At 45.2% G+C, this 21,120-nt stretch overlaps 13 non-coding genes across 13 annotated transcripts; all 13 read left to right on the top strand.

Annotated features, from left to right (window-relative positions):
- Window positions 1–507: 507 nt before the first annotated feature.
- Window positions 508–698, top strand: LOC120984672. Its single transcript, XR_005775289.1, has one exon. It is a non-coding gene; the product is annotated as a U2 spliceosomal RNA (small nuclear RNA).
- A 1,033-nt stretch (window positions 699–1,731) lies between these two features.
- On the top strand, window positions 1,732–1,922 carry LOC120984671. Its single transcript, XR_005775288.1, has one exon. It is a non-coding gene; the product is annotated as a U2 spliceosomal RNA (small nuclear RNA).
- Window positions 1,923–2,955: 1,033 nt separating this feature from the next.
- On the top strand, window positions 2,956–3,146 carry LOC120984670. Its single transcript, XR_005775287.1, has one exon. It is a non-coding gene; the product is annotated as a U2 spliceosomal RNA (small nuclear RNA).
- Window positions 3,147–4,179: 1,033 nt separating this feature from the next.
- On the top strand, window positions 4,180–4,370 carry LOC120984767. The gene has a single exon (XR_005775375.1). It is a non-coding gene; the product is annotated as a U2 spliceosomal RNA (small nuclear RNA).
- Window positions 4,371–5,404: 1,034 nt separating this feature from the next.
- Window positions 5,405–5,595, top strand: LOC120984766. Its single transcript, XR_005775374.1, has one exon. It is a non-coding gene; the product is annotated as a U2 spliceosomal RNA (small nuclear RNA).
- Window positions 5,596–6,629: 1,034 nt separating this feature from the next.
- On the top strand, window positions 6,630–6,820 carry LOC120984765. Its single transcript, XR_005775373.1, has one exon. It is a non-coding gene; the product is annotated as a U2 spliceosomal RNA (small nuclear RNA).
- A 1,032-nt stretch (window positions 6,821–7,852) lies between these two features.
- On the top strand, window positions 7,853–8,043 carry LOC120984764. Its single transcript, XR_005775372.1, has one exon. It is a non-coding gene; the product is annotated as a U2 spliceosomal RNA (small nuclear RNA).
- A 1,035-nt stretch (window positions 8,044–9,078) lies between these two features.
- Window positions 9,079–9,269, top strand: LOC120984763. Its single transcript, XR_005775371.1, has one exon. It is a non-coding gene; the product is annotated as a U2 spliceosomal RNA (small nuclear RNA).
- Window positions 9,270–10,301: 1,032 nt separating this feature from the next.
- On the top strand, window positions 10,302–10,492 carry LOC120984761. Its single transcript, XR_005775369.1, has one exon. It is a non-coding gene; the product is annotated as a U2 spliceosomal RNA (small nuclear RNA).
- Window positions 10,493–11,527: 1,035 nt separating this feature from the next.
- On the top strand, window positions 11,528–11,718 carry LOC120984760. The gene has a single exon (XR_005775368.1). It is a non-coding gene; the product is annotated as a U2 spliceosomal RNA (small nuclear RNA).
- A 1,033-nt stretch (window positions 11,719–12,751) lies between these two features.
- On the top strand, window positions 12,752–12,942 carry LOC120984759. The gene has a single exon (XR_005775367.1). It is a non-coding gene; the product is annotated as a U2 spliceosomal RNA (small nuclear RNA).
- A 1,031-nt stretch (window positions 12,943–13,973) lies between these two features.
- LOC120984758 lies at window positions 13,974–14,164 on the top strand. Its single transcript, XR_005775366.1, has one exon. It is a non-coding gene; the product is annotated as a U2 spliceosomal RNA (small nuclear RNA).
- A 1,033-nt stretch (window positions 14,165–15,197) lies between these two features.
- On the top strand, window positions 15,198–15,388 carry LOC120984756. Its single transcript, XR_005775365.1, has one exon. It is a non-coding gene; the product is annotated as a U2 spliceosomal RNA (small nuclear RNA).
- Window positions 15,389–21,120: the final 5,732 nt, after the last annotated feature.

Here is a 21,120-nt window from a genome sequence, read left to right as displayed (position 1 = left end):
TATGCAGCTGGACCTACCTTGTCTGTTCAATGGACGGAACACTGCGCGTGTCACAAGAGCCTTGTCAGGTCAAGAGGTCAAAGAGGTCAAGTAAGGTCAGCTATTGGATGACATCACAAGGGCCCTGATGGAACACTCAACAATGGTGCCGTGACATCACAATCAACAATGGTTATCCTTTTTTTTTTTTTTTTTTTTTTTTCCTTTCACTCACTACTATTCCTATCATGCTTTCTGCTTGGCGTGCTTTGGCACCGCACCAGGAATTTCGTGCGAAGAAAAGGCGTGTCCAAAAGTCGCGTGTGGGCGGAGCTATGCAGATAGCAAACACGAAAAGAAGCATGCTGGTGTGACTTCTGTGCGTAGGACGCGCGTGAACGTTTTCCCCGGTTTGTGAGAGAAAGAAGCCTCCCGGACTGTGTATTGGGCTGGGGACAGTAGTCTATTGCCTTCATTAGTGCTCTGCATTGGGGACCATCGGCCTGTACTGCGAACCCTTTTCAGGTTATCGCTTCTCGGCCTTTTGGCTAAGATCAAGTGTAGTATCTGTTCTTATCAGTTTAATATCTGATACGTCCCCTATCTGGGGACCATATATTAAATGGATTTTTCGAACAGGGAGATGGAAAAAGAGCTTGCTCTGTCCACTCCACGCATTGACCTGGTATTGCAGTACCTCCAGGACCGGTGCACCCCTTCTAATCCAGTATGAAAAAACAGAATGAAATTGAAATGGATTGCAAGCATCATCCTTCCAGCCAAGCAAGTGGAAAGTTGTGTGTGTCGTGCCTCCTTCAGCTTCTCCTCTGTCTGCCCAGTCAGTGCAGTGTTGCTTTTTGCATATAATACCTGCATCTAGTCTGTCAATCTCCTAATTGCATCAGCTGTCGGTTGTTTCCAGCACCAAGCAACCCATTCAGCCCCAGTGTCGTCACACACACCCTGGATCCAATTAAGACTGATGATTGGTTAATTGGCTTATCACCTGAATGAATTGTTTGGACCTCCCCTCCTCCACGTTTGATTTGGGCCTGTTGTGCACACCTCGGAGGGTTGCTGAGTCGTCTCTGGCAGGCAATTGACCCTTTTTTGTATCAAGTTGGCTGGATGTAACCATTTAGCTTTTGCAGTGCTTCAATAAATGAGTAAAGTTTGCCTGTGTCTCCCTCTTGTGGATCTTTTGAACTGGATTACTTAGTGGCTAAAAAGTAGCCCAGCACTTCCTATGCAGCTGGACCTACCTTGTCTGTTCAATGGACGGAACACTGCGCGTGTCACAAGAGCCTTGTCAGGTCAAGAGGTCAAAGAGGTCAAGTAAGGTCAGCTATTGGATGACATCACAAGGGCCCTGATGGAACACTCAACAATGGTGCCGTGACATCACAATCAACAATGGTTATCCTTTTTTTTTTTTTTTTTTTTTTTTCCTTTCACTCACTACTATTCCTATCATGCTTTCTGCTTGGCGTGCTTTGGCACCGCACCAGGAATTTCGTGCGAAGAAAAGGCGTGTCCAAAAGTCGCGTGTGGGCGGAGCTATGCAGATAGCAAACACGAAAAGAAGCATGCTGGTGTGACTTCTGTGCGTAGGACGCGCGTGAACGTTTTCCCCGGTTTGTGAGAGAAAGAAGCCTCCCGGACTGTGTATTGGGCTGGGGACAGTAGTCTATTGCCTTCATTAGTGCTCTGCATTGGGGACCATCGGCCTGTACTGCGAACCCTTTTCAGGTTATCGCTTCTCGGCCTTTTGGCTAAGATCAAGTGTAGTATCTGTTCTTATCAGTTTAATATCTGATACGTCCCCTATCTGGGGACCATATATTAAATGGATTTTTCGAACAGGGAGATGGAAAAAGAGCTTGCTCTGTCCACTCCACGCATTGACCTGGTATTGCAGTACCTCCAGGACCGGTGCACCCCTTCTAATCCAGTATGAAAAAACAGAATGAAATTGAAATGGATTGCAAGCATCATCCTTCCAGCCAAGCAAGTGGAAAGTTGTGTGTGTCGTGCCTCCTTCAGCTTCTCCTCTGTCTGCCCAGTCAGTGCAGTGTTGCTTTTTGCATATAATACCTGCATCTAGTCTGTCAATCTCCTAATTGCATCAGCTGTCGGTTGTTTCCAGCACCAAGCAACCCATTCAGCCCCAGTGTCGTCACACACACCCTGGATCCAATTAGACTGATGATTGGTTAATTGGCTTATCACCTGAATGAATTGTTTGGACCTCCCCTCCTCCACGTTTGATTTGGGCCTGTTGTGCACACCTCGGAGGGTTGCTGAGTCGTCTCTGGCAGGCAATTGACCCTTTTTTGTATCAAGTTGGCTGGATGTAACCATTTAGCTTTTGCAGTGCTTCAATAAATGAGTAAAGTTTGCCTGTGTCTCCCTCTTGTGGATCTTTTGAACTGGATTACTTAGTGGCTAAAAAGTAGCCCAGCACTTCCTATGCAGCTGGACCTACCTTGTCTGTTCAATGGACGGAACACTGCGCGTGTCACAAGAGCCTTGTCAGGTCAAGAGGTCAAAGAGGTCAAGTAAGGTCAGCTATTGGATGACATCACAAGGGCCCTGATGGAACACTCAACAATGGTGCCGTGACATCACAATCAACAATGGTTATCCTTTTTTTTTTTTTTTTTTTTTTTTTCCTTTCACTCACTACTATTCCTATCATGCTTTCTGCTTGGCGTGCTTTGGCACCGCACCAGGAATTTCGTGCGAAGAAAAGGCGTGTCCAAAAGTCGCGTGTGGGCGGAGCTATGCAGATAGCAAACACGAAAAGAAGCATGCTGGTGTGACTTCTGTGCGTAGGACGCGCGTGAACGTTTTCCCCGGTTTGTGAGAGAAAGAAGCCTCCCGGACTGTGTATTGGGCTGGGGACAGTAGTCTATTGCCTTCATTAGTGCTCTGCATTGGGGACCATCGGCCTGTACTGCGAACCCTTTTCAGGTTATCGCTTCTCGGCCTTTTGGCTAAGATCAAGTGTAGTATCTGTTCTTATCAGTTTAATATCTGATACGTCCCCTATCTGGGGACCATATATTAAATGGATTTTTCGAACAGGGAGATGGAAAAAGAGCTTGCTCTGTCCACTCCACGCATTGACCTGGTATTGCAGTACCTCCAGGACCGGTGCACCCCTTCTAATCCAGTATGAAAAAACAGAATGAAATTGAAATGGATTGCAAGCATCATCCTTCCAGCCAAGCAAGTGGAAAGTTGTGTGTGTCGTGCCTCCTTCAGCTTCTCCTCTGTCTGCCCAGTCAGTGCAGTGTTGCTTTTTGCATATAATACCTGCATCTAGTCTGTCAATCTCCTAATTGCATCAGCTGTCGGTTGTTTCCAGCACCAAGCAACCCATTCAGCCCAGTGTCGTCACACACACCCTGGATCCAATTAAGACTGATGATTGGTTAATTGGCTTATCACCTGAATGAATTGTTTGGACCTCCCCTCCTCCACGTTTGATTTGGGCCTGTTGTGCACACCTCGGAGGGTTGCTGAGTCGTCTCTGGCAGGCAATTGACCCTTTTTTGTATCAAGTTGGCTGGATGTAACCATTTAGCTTTTGCAGTGCTTCAATAAATGAGTAAAGTTTGCCTGTGTCTCCCTCTTGTGGATCTTTTGAACTGGATTACTTAGTGGCTAAAAAGTAGCCCAGCACTTCCTATGCAGCTGGACCTACCTTGTCTGTTCAATGGACGGAACACTGCGCGTGTCACAAGAGCCTTGTCAGGTCAAGAGGTCAAAGAGGTCAAGTAAGGTCAGCTATTGGATGACATCACAAGGGCCCTGATGGAACACTCAACAATGGTGCCGTGACATCACAATCAACAATGGTTATCCTTTTTTTTTTTTTTTTTTTTTTTTTCCTTTCACTCACTACTATTCCTATCATGCTTTCTGCTTGGCGTGCTTTGGCACCGCACCAGGAATTTCGTGCGAAGAAAAGGCGTGTCCAAAAGTCGCGTGTGGGCGGAGCTATGCAGATAGCAAACACGAAAAGAAGCATGCTGGTGTGACTTCTGTGCGTAGGACGCGCGTGAACGTTTTCCCCGGTTTGTGAGAGAAAGAAGCCTCCCGGACTGTGTATTGGGCTGGGGACAGTAGTCTATTGCCTTCATTAGTGCTCTGCATTGGGGACCATCGGCCTGTACTGCGAACCCTTTTCAGGTTATCGCTTCTCGGCCTTTTGGCTAAGATCAAGTGTAGTATCTGTTCTTATCAGTTTAATATCTGATACGTCCCCTATCTGGGGACCATATATTAAATGGATTTTTCGAACAGGGAGATGGAAAAAGAGCTTGCTCTGTCCACTCCACGCATTGACCTGGTATTGCAGTACCTCCAGGACCGGTGCACCCCTTCTAATCCAGTATGAAAAAACAGAATGAAATTGAAATGGATTGCAAGCATCATCCTTCCAGCCAAGCAAGTGGAAAGTTGTGTGTGTCGTGCCTCCTTCAGCTTCTCCTCTGTCTGCCCAGTCAGTGCAGTGTTGCTTTTTGCATATAATACCTGCATCTAGTCTGTCAATCTCCTAATTGCATCAGCTGTCGGTTGTTTCCAGCACCAAGCAACCCATTCAGCCCAGTGTCGTCACACACACCCTGGATCCAATTAAGACTGATGATTGGTTAATTGGCTTATCACCTGAATGAATTGTTTGGACCTCCCCTCCTCCACGTTTGATTTGGGCCTGTTGTGCACACCTCGGAGGGTTGCTGAGTCGTCTCTGGCAGGCAATTGACCCTTTTTTGTATCAAGTTGGCTGGATGTAACCATTTAGCTTTTGCAGTGCTTCAATAAATGAGTAAAGTTTGCCTGTGTCTCCCTCTTGTGGATCTTTTGAACTGGATTACTTAGTGGCTAAAAAGTAGCCCAGCACTTCCTATGCAGCTGGACCTACCTTGTCTGTTCAATGGACGGAACACTGCGCGTGTCACAAGAGCCTTGTCAGGTCAAGAGGTCAAAGAGGTCAAGTAAGGTCAGCTATTGGATGACATCACAAGGGCCCTGATGGAACACTCAACAATGGTGCCGTGACATCACAATCAACAATGGTTATCCTTTTTTTTTTTTTTTTTTTTTTTTTTCCTTTCACTCACTACTATTCCTATCATGCTTTCTGCTTGGCGTGCTTTGGCACCGCACCAGGAATTTCGTGCGAAGAAAAGGCGTGTCCAAAAGTCGCGTGTGGGCGGAGCTATGCAGATAGCAAACACGAAAAGAAGCATGCTGGTGTGACTTCTGTGCGTAGGACGCGCGTGAACGTTTTCCCCGGTTTGTGAGAGAAAGAAGCCTCCCGGACTGTGTATTGGGCTGGGGACAGTAGTCTATTGCCTTCATTAGTGCTCTGCATTGGGGACCATCGGCCTGTACTGCGAACCCTTTTCAGGTTATCGCTTCTCGGCCTTTTGGCTAAGATCAAGTGTAGTATCTGTTCTTATCAGTTTAATATCTGATACGTCCCCTATCTGGGGACCATATATTAAATGGATTTTTCGAACAGGGAGATGGAAAAAGAGCTTGCTCTGTCCACTCCACGCATTGACCTGGTATTGCAGTACCTCCAGGACCGGTGCACCCCTTCTAATCCAGTATGAAAAAACAGAATGAAATTGAAATGGATTGCAAGCATCATCCTTCCAGCCAAGCAAGTGGAAAGTTGTGTGTGTCGTGCCTCCTTCAGCTTCTCCTCTGTCTGCCCAGTCAGTGCAGTGTTGCTTTTTGCATATAATACCTGCATCTAGTCTGTCAATCTCCTAATTGCATCAGCTGTCGGTTGTTTCCAGCACCAAGCAACCCATTCAGCCCCAGTGTCGTCACACACACCCTGGATCCAATTAAGACTGATGATTGGTTAATTGGCTTATCACCTGAATGAATTGTTTGGACCTCCCCTCCTCCACGTTTGATTTGGGCCTGTTGTGCACACCTCGGAGGGTTGCTGAGTCGTCTCTGGCAGGCAATTGACCCTTTTTTGTATCAAGTTGGCTGGATGTAACCATTTAGCTTTTGCAGTGCTTCAATAAATGAGTAAAGTTTGCCTGTGTCTCCCTCTTGTGGATCTTTTGAACTGGATTACTTAGTGGCTAAAAAGTAGCCCAGCACTTCCTATGCAGCTGGACCTACCTTGTCTGTTCAATGGACGGAACACTGCGCGTGTCACAAGAGCCTTGTCAGGTCAAGAGGTCAAAGAGGTCAAGTAAGGTCAGCTATTGGATGACATCACAAGGGCCCTGATGGAACACTCAACAATGGTGCCGTGACATCACAATCAACAATGGTTATCCTTTTTTTTTTTTTTTTTTTTTTTTTCCTTTCACTCACTACTATTCCTATCATGCTTTCTGCTTGGCGTGCTTTGGCACCGCACCAGGAATTTCGTGCGAAGAAAAGGCGTGTCCAAAAGTCGCGTGTGGGCGGAGCTATGCAGATAGCAAACACGAAAAGAAGCATGCTGGTGTGACTTCTGTGCGTAGGACGCGCGTGAACGTTTTCCCCGGTTTGTGAGAGAAAGAAGCCTCCCGGACTGTGTATTGGGCTGGGGACAGTAGTCTATTGCCTTCATTAGTGCTCTGCATTGGGGACCATCGGCCTGTACTGCGAACCCTTTTCAGGTTATCGCTTCTCGGCCTTTTGGCTAAGATCAAGTGTAGTATCTGTTCTTATCAGTTTAATATCTGATACGTCCCCTATCTGGGGACCATATATTAAATGGATTTTTCGAACAGGGAGATGGAAAAAGAGCTTGCTCTGTCCACTCCACGCATTGACCTGGTATTGCAGTACCTCCAGGACCGGTGCACCCCTTCTAATCCAGTATGAAAAAACAGAATGAAATTGAAATGGATTGCAAGCATCATCCTTCCAGCCAAGCAAGTGGAAAGTTGTGTGTGTCGTGCCTCCTTCAGCTTCTCCTCTGTCTGCCCAGTCAGTGCAGTGTTGCTTTTTGCATATAATACCTGCATCTAGTCTGTCAATCTCCTAATTGCATCAGCTGTCGGTTGTTTCCAGCACCAAGCAACCCATTCAGCCCAGTGTCGTCACACACACCCTGGATCCAATTAAGACTGATGATTGGTTAATTGGCTTATCACCTGAATGAATTGTTTGGACCTCCCCTCCTCCACGTTTGATTTGGGCCTGTTGTGCACACCTCGGAGGGTTGCTGAGTCGTCTCTGGCAGGCAATTGACCCTTTTTTGTATCAAGTTGGCTGGATGTAACCATTTAGCTTTTGCAGTGCTTCAATAAATGAGTAAAGTTTGCCTGTGTCTCCCTCTTGTGGATCTTTTGAACTGGATTACTTAGTGGCTAAAAAGTAGCCCAGCACTTCCTATGCAGCTGGACCTACCTTGTCTGTTCAATGGACGGAACACTGCGCGTGTCACAAGAGCCTTGTCAGGTCAAGAGGTCAAAGAGGTCAAGTAAGGTCAGCTATTGGATGACATCACAAGGGCCCTGATGGAACACTCAACAATGGTGCCGTGACATCACAATCAACAATGGTTATCCTTTTTTTTTTTTTTTTTTTTTTTTCCTTTCCCTCACTACTATTCCTATCATGCTTTCTGCTTGGCGTGCTTTGGCACCGCACCAGGAATTTCGTGCGAAGAAAAGGCGTGTCCAAAAGTCGCGTGTGGGCGGAGCTATGCAGATAGCAAACACGAAAAGAAGCATGCTGGTGTGACTTCTGTGCGTAGGACGCGCGTGAACGTTTTCCCCGGTTTGTGAGAGAAAGAAGCCTCCCGGACTGTGTATTGGGCTGGGGACAGTAGTCTATTGCCTTCATTAGTGCTCTGCATTGGGGACCATCGGCCTGTACTGCGAACCCTTTTCAGGTTATCGCTTCTCGGCCTTTTGGCTAAGATCAAGTGTAGTATCTGTTCTTATCAGTTTAATATCTGATACGTCCCCTATCTGGGGACCATATATTAAATGGATTTTTCGAACAGGGAGATGGAAAAAGAGCTTGCTCTGTCCACTCCACGCATTGACCTGGTATTGCAGTACCTCCAGGACCGGTGCACCCCTTCTAATCCAGTATGAAAAAACAGAATGAAATTGAAATGGATTGCAAGCATCATCCTTCCAGCCAAGCAAGTGGAAAGTTGTGTGTGTCGTGCCTCCTTCAGCTTCTCCTCTGTCTGCCCAGTCAGTGCAGTGTTGCTTTTTGCATATAATACCTGCATCTAGTCTGTCAATCTCCTAATTGCATCAGCTGTCGGTTGTTTCCAGCACCAAGCAACCCATTCAGCCCAGTGTCGTCACACACACCCTGGATCCAATTAAGACTGATGATTGGTTAATTGGCTTATCACCTGAATGAATTGTTTGGACCTCCCCTCCTCCACGTTTGATTTGGGCCTGTTGTGCACACCTCGGAGGGTTGCTGAGTCGTCTCTGGCAGGCAATTGACCCTTTTTTGTATCAAGTTGGCTGGATGTAACCATTTAGCTTTTGCAGTGCTTCAATAAATGAGTAAAGTTTGCCTGTGTCTCCCTCTTGTGGATCTTTTGAACTGGATTACTTAGTGGCTAAAAAGTAGCCCAGCACTTCCTATGCAGCTGGACCTACCTTGTCTGTTCAATGGACGGAACACTGCGCGTGTCACAAGAGCCTTGTCAGGTCAAGAGGTCAAAGAGGTCAAGTAAGGTCAGCTATTGGATGACATCACAAGGGCCCTGATGGAACACTCAACAATGGTGCCGTGACATCACAATCAACAATGGTTATCCTTTTTTTTTTTTTTTTTTTTTTTTTTTCCTTTCACTCACTACTATTCCTATCATGCTTTCTGCTTGGCGTGCTTTGGCACCGCACCAGGAATTTCGTGCGAAGAAAAGGCGTGTCCAAAAGTCGCGTGTGGGCGGAGCTATGCAGATAGCAAACACGAAAAGAAGCATGCTGGTGTGACTTCTGTGCGTAGGACGCGCGTGAACGTTTTCCCCGGTTTGTGAGAGAAAGAAGCCTCCCGGACTGTGTATTGGGCTGGGGACAGTAGTCTATTGCCTTCATTAGTGCTCTGCATTGGGGACCATCGGCCTGTACTGCGAACCCTTTTCAGGTTATCGCTTCTCGGCCTTTTGGCTAAGATCAAGTGTAGTATCTGTTCTTATCAGTTTAATATCTGATACGTCCCCTATCTGGGGACCATATATTAAATGGATTTTTCGAACAGGGAGATGGAAAAAGAGCTTGCTCTGTCCACTCCACGCATTGACCTGGTATTGCAGTACCTCCAGGACCGGTGCACCCCTTCTAATCCAGTATGAAAAAACAGAATGAAATTGAAATGGATTGCAAGCATCATCCTTCCAGCCAAGCAAGTGGAAAGTTGTGTGTGTCGTGCCTCCTTCAGCTTCTCCTCTGTCTGCCCAGTCAGTGCAGTGTTGCTTTTTGCATATAATACCTGCATCTAGTCTGTCAATCTCCTAATTGCATCAGCTGTCGGTTGTTTCCAGCACCAAGCAACCCATTCAGCCCCAGTGTCGTCACACACACCCTGGATCCAATTAAGACTGATGATTGGTTAATTGGCTTATCACCTGAATGAATTGTTTGGACCTCCCCTCCTCCACGTTTGATTTGGGCCTGTTGTGCACACCTCGGAGGGTTGCTGAGTCGTCTCTGGCAGGCAATTGACCCTTTTTTGTATCAAGTTGGCTGGATGTAACCATTTAGCTTTTGCAGTGCTTCAATAAATGAGTAAAGTTTGCCTGTGTCTCCCTCTTGTGGATCTTTTGAACTGGATTACTTAGTGGCTAAAAAGTAGCCCAGCACTTCCTATGCAGCTGGACCTACCTTGTCTGTTCAATGGACGGAACACTGCGCGTGTCACAAGAGCCTTGTCAGGTCAAGAGGTCAAAGAGGTCAAGTAAGGTCAGCTATTGGATGACATCACAAGGGCCCTGATGGAACACTCAACAATGGTGCCGTGACATCACAATCAACAATGGTTATCCTTTTTTTTTTTTTTTTTTTTTTTCCTTTCACTCACTACTATTCCTATCATGCTTTCTGCTTGGCGTGCTTTGGCACCGCACCAGGAATTTCGTGCGAAGAAAAGGCGTGTCCAAAAGTCGCGTGTGGGCGGAGCTATGCAGATAGCAAACACGAAAAGAAGCATGCTGGTGTGACTTCTGTGCGTAGGACGCGCGTGAACGTTTTCCCCGGTTTGTGAGAGAAAGAAGCCTCCCGGACTGTGTATTGGGCTGGGGACAGTAGTCTATTGCCTTCATTAGTGCTCTGCATTGGGGACCATCGGCCTGTACTGCGAACCCTTTTCAGGTTATCGCTTCTCGGCCTTTTGGCTAAGATCAAGTGTAGTATCTGTTCTTATCAGTTTAATATCTGATACGTCCCCTATCTGGGGACCATATATTAAATGGATTTTTCGAACAGGGAGATGGAAAAAGAGCTTGCTCTGTCCACTCCACGCATTGACCTGGTATTGCAGTACCTCCAGGACCGGTGCACCCCTTCTAATCCAGTATGAAAAAACAGAATGAAATTGAAATGGATTGCAAGCATCATCCTTCCAGCCAAGCAAGTGGAAAGTTGTGTGTGTCGTGCCTCCTTCAGCTTCTCCTCTGTCTGCCCAGTCAGTGCAGTGTTGCTTTTTGCATATAATACCTGCATCTAGTCTGTCAATCTCCTAATTGCATCAGCTGTCGGTTGTTTCCAGCACCAAGCAACCCATTCAGCCCAGGTCGTCACACACACCCTGGATCCAATTAGGACTGATGATTGGTTAATTGGCTTATCACCTGAATGAATTGTTTGGACCTCCCCTCCTCCACGTTTGATTTGGGCCTGTTGTGCACACCTCGGAGGGTTGCTGAGTCGTCTCTGGCAGGCAATTGACCCTTTTTTGTATCAAGTTGGCTGGATGTAACCATTTAGCTTTTGCAGTGCTTCAATAAATGAGTAAAGTTTGCCTGTGTCTCCCTCTTGTGGATCTTTTGAACTGGATTACTTAGTGGCTAAAAAGTAGCCCAGCACTTCCTATGCAGCTGGACCTACCTTGTCTGTTCAATGGACGGAACACTGCGCGTGTCACAAGAGCCTTGTCAGGTCAAGAGGTCAAAGAGGTCAAGTAAGGTCAGCTATTGGATGACATCACAAGGGCCCTGATGGAACACTCAACAATGGTGCCGTGACATCACAATCAACAATGGTTATCCTTTTTTTTTTTTTTTTTTTTTTTTTTTTCCTTTCACTCACTACTATTCCTATCATGCTTTCTGCTTGGCGTGCTTTGGCACCGCACCAGGAATTTCGTGCGAAGAAAAGGCGTGTCCAAAAGTCGCGTGTGGGCGGAGCTATGCAGATAGCAAACACGAAAAGAAGCATGCTGGTGTGACTTCTGTGCGTAGGACGCGCGTGAACGTTTTCCCCGGTTTGTGAGAGAAAGAAGCCTCCCGGACTGTGTATTGGGCTGGGGACAGTAGTCTATTGCCTTCATTAGTGCTCTGCATTGGGGACCATCGGCCTGTACTGCGAACCCTTTTCAGGTTATCGCTTCTCGGCCTTTTGGCTAAGATCAAGTGTAGTATCTGTTCTTATCAGTTTAATATCTGATACGTCCCCTATCTGGGGACCATATATTAAATGGATTTTTCGAACAGGGAGATGGAAAAAGAGCTTGCTCTGTCCACTCCACGCATTGACCTGGTATTGCAGTACCTCCAGGACCGGTGCACCCCTTCTAATCCAGTATGAAAAAACAGAATGAAATTGAAATGGATTGCAAGCATCATCCTTCCAGCCAAGCAAGTGGAAAGTTGTGTGTGTCGTGCCTCCTTCAGCTTCTCCTCTGTCTGCCCAGTCAGTGCAGTGTTGCTTTTTGCATATAATACCTGCATCTAGTCTGTCAATCTCCTAATTGCATCAGCTGTCGGTTGTTTCCAGCACCAAGCAACCCATTCAGCCCAGTGTCGTCACACACACCCTGGATCCAATTAAGACTGATGATTGGTTAATTGGCTTATCACCTGAATGAATTGTTTGGACCTCCCCTCCTCCACGTTTGATTTGGGCCTGTTGTGCACACCTCGGAGGGTTGCTGAGTCGTCTCTGGCAGGCAATTGACCCTTTTTTGTATCAAGTTGGCTGGATGTAACCATTTAGCTTTTGCAGTGCTTCAATAAATGAGTAAAGTTTGCCTGTGTCTCCCTCTTGTGGATCTTTTGAACTGGATTACTTAGTGGCTAAAAAGTAGCCCAGCACTTCCTATGCAGCTGGACCTACCTTGTCTGTTCAATGGACGGAACACTGCGCGTGTCACAAGAGCCTTGTCAGGTCAAGAGGTCAAAGAGGTCAAGTAAGGTCAGCTATTGGATGACATCACAAGGGCCCTGATGGAACACTCAACAATGGTGCCGTGACATCACAATCAACAATGGTTATCCTTTTTTTTTTTTTTTTTTTTTTTTTCCTTTCACTCACTACTATTCCTATCATGCTTTCTGCTTGGCGTGCTTTGGCACCGCACCAGGAATTTCGTGCGAAGAAAAGGCGTGTCCAAAAGTCGCGTGTGGGCGGAGCTATGCAGATAGCAAACACGAAAAGAAGCATGCTGGTGTGACTTCTGTGCGTAGGACGCGCGTGAACGTTTTCCCCGGTTTGTGAGAGAAAGAAGCCTCCCGGACTGTGTATTGGGCTGGGGACAGTAGTCTATTGCCTTCATTAGTGCTCTGCATTGGGGACCATCGGCCTGTACTGCGAACCCTTTTCAGGTTATCGCTTCTCGGCCTTTTGGCTAAGATCAAGTGTAGTATCTGTTCTTATCAGTTTAATATCTGATACGTCCCCTATCTGGGGACCATATATTAAATGGATTTTTCGAACAGGGAGATGGAAAAAGAGCTTGCTCTGTCCACTCCACGCATTGACCTGGTATTGCAGTACCTCCAGGACCGGTGCACCCCTTCTAATCCAGTATGAAAAAACAGAATGAAATTGAAATGGATTGCAAGCATCATCCTTCCAGCCAAGCAAGTGGAAAGTTGTGTGTGTCGTGCCTCCTTCAGCTTCTCCTCTGTCTGCCCAGTCAGTGCAGTGTTGCTTTTTGCATATAATACCTGCATCTAGTCTGTCAATCTCCTAATTGCATCAGCTGTCGGTTGTTTCCAGCACCAAGCAACCCATTCAGCCCAGTCTCCTCACACCCTGGATCCAATTAGACTGATGATTGGTTAATTGGCTTATCACCTGAATGAATTGTTTGGACCTCCCCTCCTCCACGTTTGATTTGGGCCTGTTGTGCACACCTCGGAGGGTTGCTGAGTCGTCTCTGGCAGGCAATTGACCCTTTTTTGTATCAAGTTGGCTGGATGTAACCATTTAGCTTTTGCAGTGCTTCAATAAATGAGTAAAGTTTGCCTGTGTCTCCCTCTTGTGGATCTTTTGAACTGGATTACTTAGTGGCTAAAAAGTAGCCCAGCACTTCCTATGCAGCTGGACCTACCTTGTCTGTTCAATGGACGGAACACTGCGCGTGTCACAAGAGCCTTGTCAGGTCAAGAGGTCAAAGAGGTCAAGTAAGGTCAGCTATTGGATGACATCACAAGGGCCCTGATGGAACACTCAACAATGGTGCCGTGACATCACAATCAACAATGGTTATCCTTTTTTTTTTTTTTTTTTTTTTTTTTTTCCTTTCACTCACTACTATTCCTATCATGCTTTCTGCTTGGCGTGCTTTGGCACCGCACCAGGAATTTCGTGCGAAGAAAAGGCGTGTCCAAAAGTCGCGTGTGGGCGGAGCTATGCAGATAGCAAACACGAAAAGAAGCATGCTGGTGTGACTTCTGTGCGTAGGACGCGCGTGAACGTTTTCCCCGGTTTGTGAGAGAAAGAAGCCTCCCGGACTGTGTATTGGGCTGGGGACAGTAGTCTATTGCCTTCATTAGTGCTCTGCATTGGGGACCATCGGCCTGTACTGCGAACCCTTTTCAGGTTATCGCTTCTCGGCCTTTTGGCTAAGATCAAGTGTAGTATCTGTTCTTATCAGTTTAATATCTGATACGTCCCCTATCTGGGGACCATATATTAAATGGATTTTTCGAACAGGGAGATGGAAAAAGAGCTTGCTCTGTCCACTCCACGCATTGACCTGGTATTGCAGTACCTCCAGGACCGGTGCACCCCTTCTAATCCAGTATGAAAAAACAGAATGAAATTGAAATGGATTGCAAGCATCATCCTTCCAGCCAAGCAAGTGGAAAGTTGTGTGTGTCGTGCCTCCTTCAGCTTCTCCTCTGTCTGCCCAGTCAGTGCAGTGTTGCTTTTTGCATATAATACCTGCATCTAGTCTGTCAATCTCCTAATTGCATCAGCTGTCGGTTGTTTCCAGCACCAAGCAACCCATTCAGCCCAGTGTCGTCACACACACCCTGGATCCAATTAGACTGATGATTGGTTAATTGGCTTATCACCTGAATGAATTGTTTGGACCTCCCCTCCTCCACGTTTGATTTGGGCCTGTTGTGCACACCTCGGAGGGTTGCTGAGTCGTCTCTGGCAGGCAATTGACCCTTTTTTGTATCAAGTTGGCTGGATGTAACCATTTAGCTTTTGCAGTGCTTCAATAAATGAGTAAAGTTTGCCTGTGTCTCCCTCTTGTGGATCTTTTGAACTGGATTACTTAGTGGCTAAAAAGTAGCCCAGCACTTCCTATGCAGCTGGACCTACCTTGTCTGTTCAATGGACGGAACACTGCGCGTGTCACAAGAGCCTTGTCAGGTCAAGAGGTCAAAGAGGTCAAGTAAGGTCAGCTATTGGATGACATCACAAGGGCCCTGATGGAACACTCAACAATGGTGCCGTGACATCACAATCAACAATGGTTATCCTTTTTTTTTTTTTTTTTTTTTTTTTTCCTTTCACTCACTACTATTCCTATCATGCTTTCTGCTTGGCGTGCTTTGGCACCGCACCAGGAATTTCGTGCGAAGAAAAGGCGTGTCCAAAAGTCGCGTGTGGGCGGAGCTATGCAGATAGCAAACACGAAAAGAAGCATGCTGGTGTGACTTCTGTGCGTAGGACGCGCGTGAACGTTTTCCCCGGTTTGTGAGAGAAAGAAGCCTCCCGGACTGTGTATTGGGCTGGGGACAGTAGTCTATTGCCTTCATTAGTGCTCTGCATTGGGGACCATCGGCCTGTACTGCGAACCCTTTTCAGGTTATCGCTTCTCGGCCTTTTGGCTAAGATCAAGTGTAGTATCTGTTCTTATCAGTTTAATATCTGATACGTCCCCTATCTGGGGACCATATATTAAATGGATTTTTCGAACAGGGAGATGGAAAAAGAGCTTGCTCTGTCCACTCCACGCATTGACCTGGTATTGCAGTACCTCCAGGACCGGTGCACCCCTTCTAATCCAGTATGAAAAAACAGAATGAAATTGAAATGGATTGCAAGCATCATCCTTCCAGCCAAGCAAGTGGAAAGTTGTGTGTGTCGTGCCTCCTTCAGCTTCTCCTCTGTCTGCCCAGTCAGTGCAGTGTTGCTTTTTGCATATAATACCTGCATCTAGTCTGTCAATCTCCTAATTGCATCAGCTGTCGGTTGTTTCCAGCACCAAGCAACCCATTCAGCCCAGTCGTCCACACACCCTGGATCCAATTAGGACTGATGATTGGTTAATTGGCTTATCACCTGAATGAATTGTTTGGACCTCCCCTCCTCCACGTTTGATTTGGGCCTGTTGTGCACACCTCGGAGGGTTGCTGAGTCGTCTCTGGCAGGCAATTGACCCTTTTTTGTATCAAGTTGGCTGGATGTAACCATTTAGCTTTTGCAGTGCTTCAATAAATGAGTAAAGTTTGCCTGTGTCTCCCTCTTGTGGATCTTTTGAACTGGATTACTTAGTGGCTAAAAAGTAGCCCAGCACTTCCTATGCAGCTGGACCTACCTTGTCTGTTCAATGGACGGAACACTGCGCGTGTCACAAGAGCCTTGTCAGGTCAAGAGGTCAAAGAGGTCAAGTAAGGTCAGCTATTGGATGACATCACAAGGGCCCTGATGGAACACTCAACAATGGTGCCGTGACATCACAATCAACAATGGTTATCCTTTTTTTTTTTTTTTTTTTTTTTTTTCCTTTCACTCACTACTATTCCTATCATGCTTTCTGCTTGGCGTGCTTTGGCACCGCACCAGGAATTTCGTGCGAAGAAAAGGCGTGTCCAAAAGTCGCGTGTGGGCGGAGCTATGCAGATAGCAAACACGAAAAGAAGCATGCTGGTGTGACTTCTGTGCGTAGGACGCGCGTGAACGTTTTCCCCGGTTTGTGAGAGAAAGAAGCCTCCCGGACTGTGTATTGGGCTGGGGACAGTAGTCTATTGCCTTCATTAGTGCTCTGCATTGGGGACCATCGGCCTGTACTGCGAACCCTTTTCAGGTTATCGCTTCTCGGCCTTTTGGCTAAGATCATGGCTTGTCCGGACGCAGCCAAGGCTGAGGTTTGAGAAGGCGATCGGTGGACGGTGGACGACGGACGGCAGACGGTGGACGGTGGACGGAGGACGGCGGTCGGACGGCATCCAGTCAAGATGGGCGTTGTTATACGTCCGGCAGGGACCGGAGATTTCCGGGTCCGAAACGGTTTTGGAATCGATATCGCAGAGGGGAAGAAGCAGAAATTTACGATGGACTACCTGGTCAATGAGGTACTTTTCAAAACTTTGCACTTATGTCGTGAAGATATTCTATGCTTGCAGGATCCTAGGAAGGGGAGGTATACTCTTGTATTGAACTCTGCACAGGCATGCCACAATTTGGTTTTGTTTCTACGAACCAACGAAAGAAACCCAGATCTGGAAGGTTTAACCTTCACGTTGTTATTTAATGATTCTACACCTTTAGTTGTGTATATGTATAATCCCTATGTGTCGGTCGAAACCATTCATGTTTTTTTACAAAGATACTGTGAGGAGATTAGATATTCACATAAGGTATTGAATCGGGTTCTCTTGTGGACGGGAAAGCATAAATTTTTCGTTAAATTTAAAGCAGACCCAACCTGTGCTGGAGGAATGACATACCCCCCGGAGTCTTTTTCTATTGGTAAAGATAGAGGACTTTTGTTTTTTGAAGGGGCCCCAACCTTTTGCAGGAGGTGCAAAATATATGGGCATGTGGTGGAGGAATGTCAGGAGACTAATTTGATGTGCTCAAAGTGTAACCAGGAAGGGCACTTGGCAAAATCCTGTACCAACCCAATTATATGCAATGTGTGCGGGAATGCTGGGCATACTTTTAGGAATTGCCCTCTGAACCCGAGGAGTAAAAAGACTTACTCGGAAGCTGCAAGAGGAGCCCCAGGGAATACTTCCCAAGGATCCTCCTCAGGGAGACCCCTAGACTCTTTAAGGGATCCAAAGGTGCAGGTCCCTCACCAGCCTCAGGGTGAGGAGACATGTGATGTAGAAAGAGGAATTGACTTTTCCTTCGACATGATTTTGGATTTGCCATCAGATGAGGTAACAGGACTGCAGGGAGAAGGGGAAATGGAAATCCCTATGTCCGCAACCCCAGTTTTGTGCTACAGTGAAGAAAGCGGAATCCCCTGTGAGCAACCTTGTGAACAAGGTGACCTCACCAAAAGGCCTTCTGGGTCAGATGGTGAGGGTGAGGAGAGCCTTTCTAAAAAGTTTAGGCCTGCCTTGTCGCCTCTCAGTGACGATGGCAGCTCTACTGAGGTCAGAACCTTCCCCTCTGATTCCCCTAACCAGGTCCTTTTTTTAGAAGGAGTAGAGACTGGGGGCTGTATGCCAAGTTACCACCGTCCAGAAGAGTCCGAATGATATCAAGATGGAGATGTGGACAATATATAATTAGATGGTACAAGGCATGGAGAGCAGAGTTGCCATACATCTCCTATCCTTAAATGTAAGGCTCTTAAAATCCAGAGCAAGGAGAGCAGTAATTCTGGACTACTTGAGAAACCAAGGAGCTGACATTATTTGCTTACAGGAGTGTGGAATATCTGTGTCTTTAGAGGAGGATGAATGGCCTTATGGAGAATCTGTGTGGTCAGGGTCAAGTGAAAATAGAAATGTTGGTGTGGGTATTTTGTTGAGAAACAAAAGTATGCATGTGGAATGTTATACAGTGGTTGAACCAGGGAGATGTCTGGTGGTAGAAATTAGGTATAAAAGATGGAGATTTAAAGTAATTAATGTTTATGGCTCAACAAAAAAAGAAGAGAGAATGGAGCTGTTGGGTAAATTGAATGTTTTTTTGTTAGGGAGAATTCCGACGATGCTTGTAGGTGACTTCAATAGTGTGATAGTAGGTGAAAAGCGAGATGTGTCAGGGGAAAAATTAAAACAATTAATTGATGACCTCTCTTTTTTAGATGCAGCAGAAACGGTTTTGGGGAAACCACCACCAAGCACATACAAGGCTGATAGAGGGGGAGTAGAATCAAGGATCGATTATATCTTTTTTTCTAAAAATTTAGAGTGTGTAAGTTATGTACAGGATGGTGTTTTTTTTTCAGATCATGAGTGTTTAAAAGTTTGCGTGGAAGGTAATATCAAAAATATATATGGGAAAGGTTGCTGGAAGTTGAATATAAGTTTACTAGATGATGAGAGGGTAATGAACGCATTTAGAATTGAATATATGATATGGAGAAGTAGGATGGATGGTTTTGAAAATATTTTGAAATGGTGGGAGTGGGTGAAGGGAAGAATTAAATTCTTTTTTAGAAAGTGGGGATGTAAAATGGCAAGAAGAATGAGGATTATGTATAATGAACTGAATATGAGATTAGAGTGGTTGAGAAAGCTGAGTAGATTAGGGGTGGATGTGGATGATTTAATTGAACAGACTAAGAAAGAACTAAAACAGTTTATTGAGAAAAAAGGGAAAGAAATAATCTTTCGGTCAAAAGTGGAATGTTTGGAAGAAAATGAGAAGTGCACGAGATTTTTCTTTAAAAAAGTATGCGGAAAGAAGGATGACATGTGTGAAGTTGTAAATAATTTGGGAGAGTGTGTGAGTGGGGAAGAAATGATGGGTGAGGTGGAGAAATTTTATGCAAATTTATATGCAAAAAAAGGAGTAGATAAAAGTTTGATGAATGAAGTTTTGAAGAGTATAGAAATGAGCTTGAACAATGAGGAAGGTGAATTGTTGTGTGAAGACATTACTGTGGGTGAGATTAAGAAAGTTGTGTTTGGAGCTAAAAGAAATAAAACACCAGGGAATGATGGGATACCTGCGGAGTTGTATGTAAAAACATGGGAATGGATGGGAGTGGATTTCACTGAAGTATGCAAATTTATGTGGAAGAATGGAGTTCTGGGTGATTCAATGAAAGAAGGAGTGGTGGTGCTGATTTATAAAAAAGGTGAGAAAATGCTTTTGAGTAATTGGAGACCAATCACTTTGTTGAATGTTGATTACAAAATTTTTAGTAAGGTGTTGGCGAATCGTATGCGTGAAGTGGTTGGGAAAGTTGTGCAAGAAGATCAGGTATGTGCTGTGCCAGGGAGAAGTATGACGGAGAATTTGGTTTTGCTAAGGGATATGATTGGAGACTGTGAGAATAGGAAACAGAAATGTATGCTTCTATCAGTAGACTTTGAGAAAGCTTTTGATCGGGTGGCGCATGATTTTATGTTTGAAGTGCTAAAGAGAATGGGATATCCGGTAAAATTTTTGAGGTGCGTGAAGAGTTTGTATGAGGGTGTGGGAAGCAAGATTCTGGTGAATGGTAATTTAAGTCATAAGATAAGGGTTCAGTCGGGAGTAAGGCAAGGGTGCCCAATGTCGCCAGTCCTGTTTATTAGTGTAATTGAAGTCTTGATGTGTATGATGAGAAAGGATAAGGTAATGAGAGGAGTGTTAATACCTGGGAGTAAAGGGAAATATGTGAATGTTTTAGGTTATATGGATGATATTGTAATTGTGAATGATAATATGGCTGCAATGAGGAGAGGAAGATTGATTTTGGATTTGTTTTGTGGAGCATCAGGATTCAAAGTTAATTGGGATAAATGTTCTTTTAAGTGTTTTGGAGATAGTGAGGTTAGGATGGAAGGTGTGAATTGGGAAAGGGGTTCTATTAAAGTGTTGGGAATTTTATTTAATGATGATATGAAAGGTAACGAAAGTTGGGATGAATGTGGGAAAAGAATAGACAGAAAGTTGAATTTCTGGAGACTGAGAGATTTGAGTTTGACTGAAAGACTTTGATAATTAAAGCTATTATTTTGCCGATCGTATGGTTTGTGTATGGAGTGTATCCGGGGAATGTGATGAAATTAAAAAAAGTAGAGAAAATGGTGTTTACTTTTTTATGGGGGAGTAGAATGGAGAAAGCGAAAAGAGAATATGTGTATAAATTAAGAGAGAATGGAGGATTGGAGTTTCCGAATTTTGAGATTTTCTTTGGTTTATGTTATGTTAAAACTTTTGTAGTCTTGATTGAGAAAGAGAATAAATGTGCTTATATGATGAGATATATGGCGGGATGGATGATGTTTGGTTTGAGGTGGAGTAAGAGAGATGCAAGGGTGCCGATTGCTTTTGTGTGTGCTAAATGGTATAGGATAATAGAGACGTTTATTAGAAGATATGATTTGTTAAGTATTAAAATGGAGGAGTTTAAAAATAAGAAGTATGTAATGAATATATTGCGTAAGAAAGAGATTGTATGTGATATTCATGGTTTGAGGTTGTGTGAGGCGGAGAAAGTATGGGAAAAATTGGCGATTAAAGGAGTTTCGAATAGACAGAGAGATATCGTATGGATGGGTTTGCAGAATGTATTGCCAGTAAGAGAGGTACAGAAAAGGAGAGATCTAGTAAGATCTGAAGTGTGCCCAAGGGATGGTTGTGGGGAGAGTGAAAGTGTGAGGCATCTGTTTTGGGAATGCAAGTATGCAAAGGAGGTATGGAAGGGAATGGGAGGCTTGATAAAAGAACTGACAGGTGTTACATATATGAATGAGAAAGTAGCTTTGTTTGGGATTGGGGCAAAAGGTAAACAGAAGGTTAGGTTATTATGGTTTATTATGGTTTGCATGATGGAAAGTTTGTGGGATGCGAGAAATTTAATGGTTTTTAAGAGAGAATTGTGGTCGGTAAAGGA

Source organism: Bufo bufo, unplaced genomic scaffold (assembly GCF_905171765.1).
Source record: "Bufo bufo unplaced genomic scaffold, aBufBuf1.1, whole genome shotgun sequence".
Classification (NCBI taxonomy): Eukaryota; Metazoa; Chordata; class Amphibia; order Anura; family Bufonidae; genus Bufo; species Bufo bufo.
Note: the sequence above shows the minus strand (reverse complement) of the source record. Positions and strands in the feature narration are given on the sequence as shown.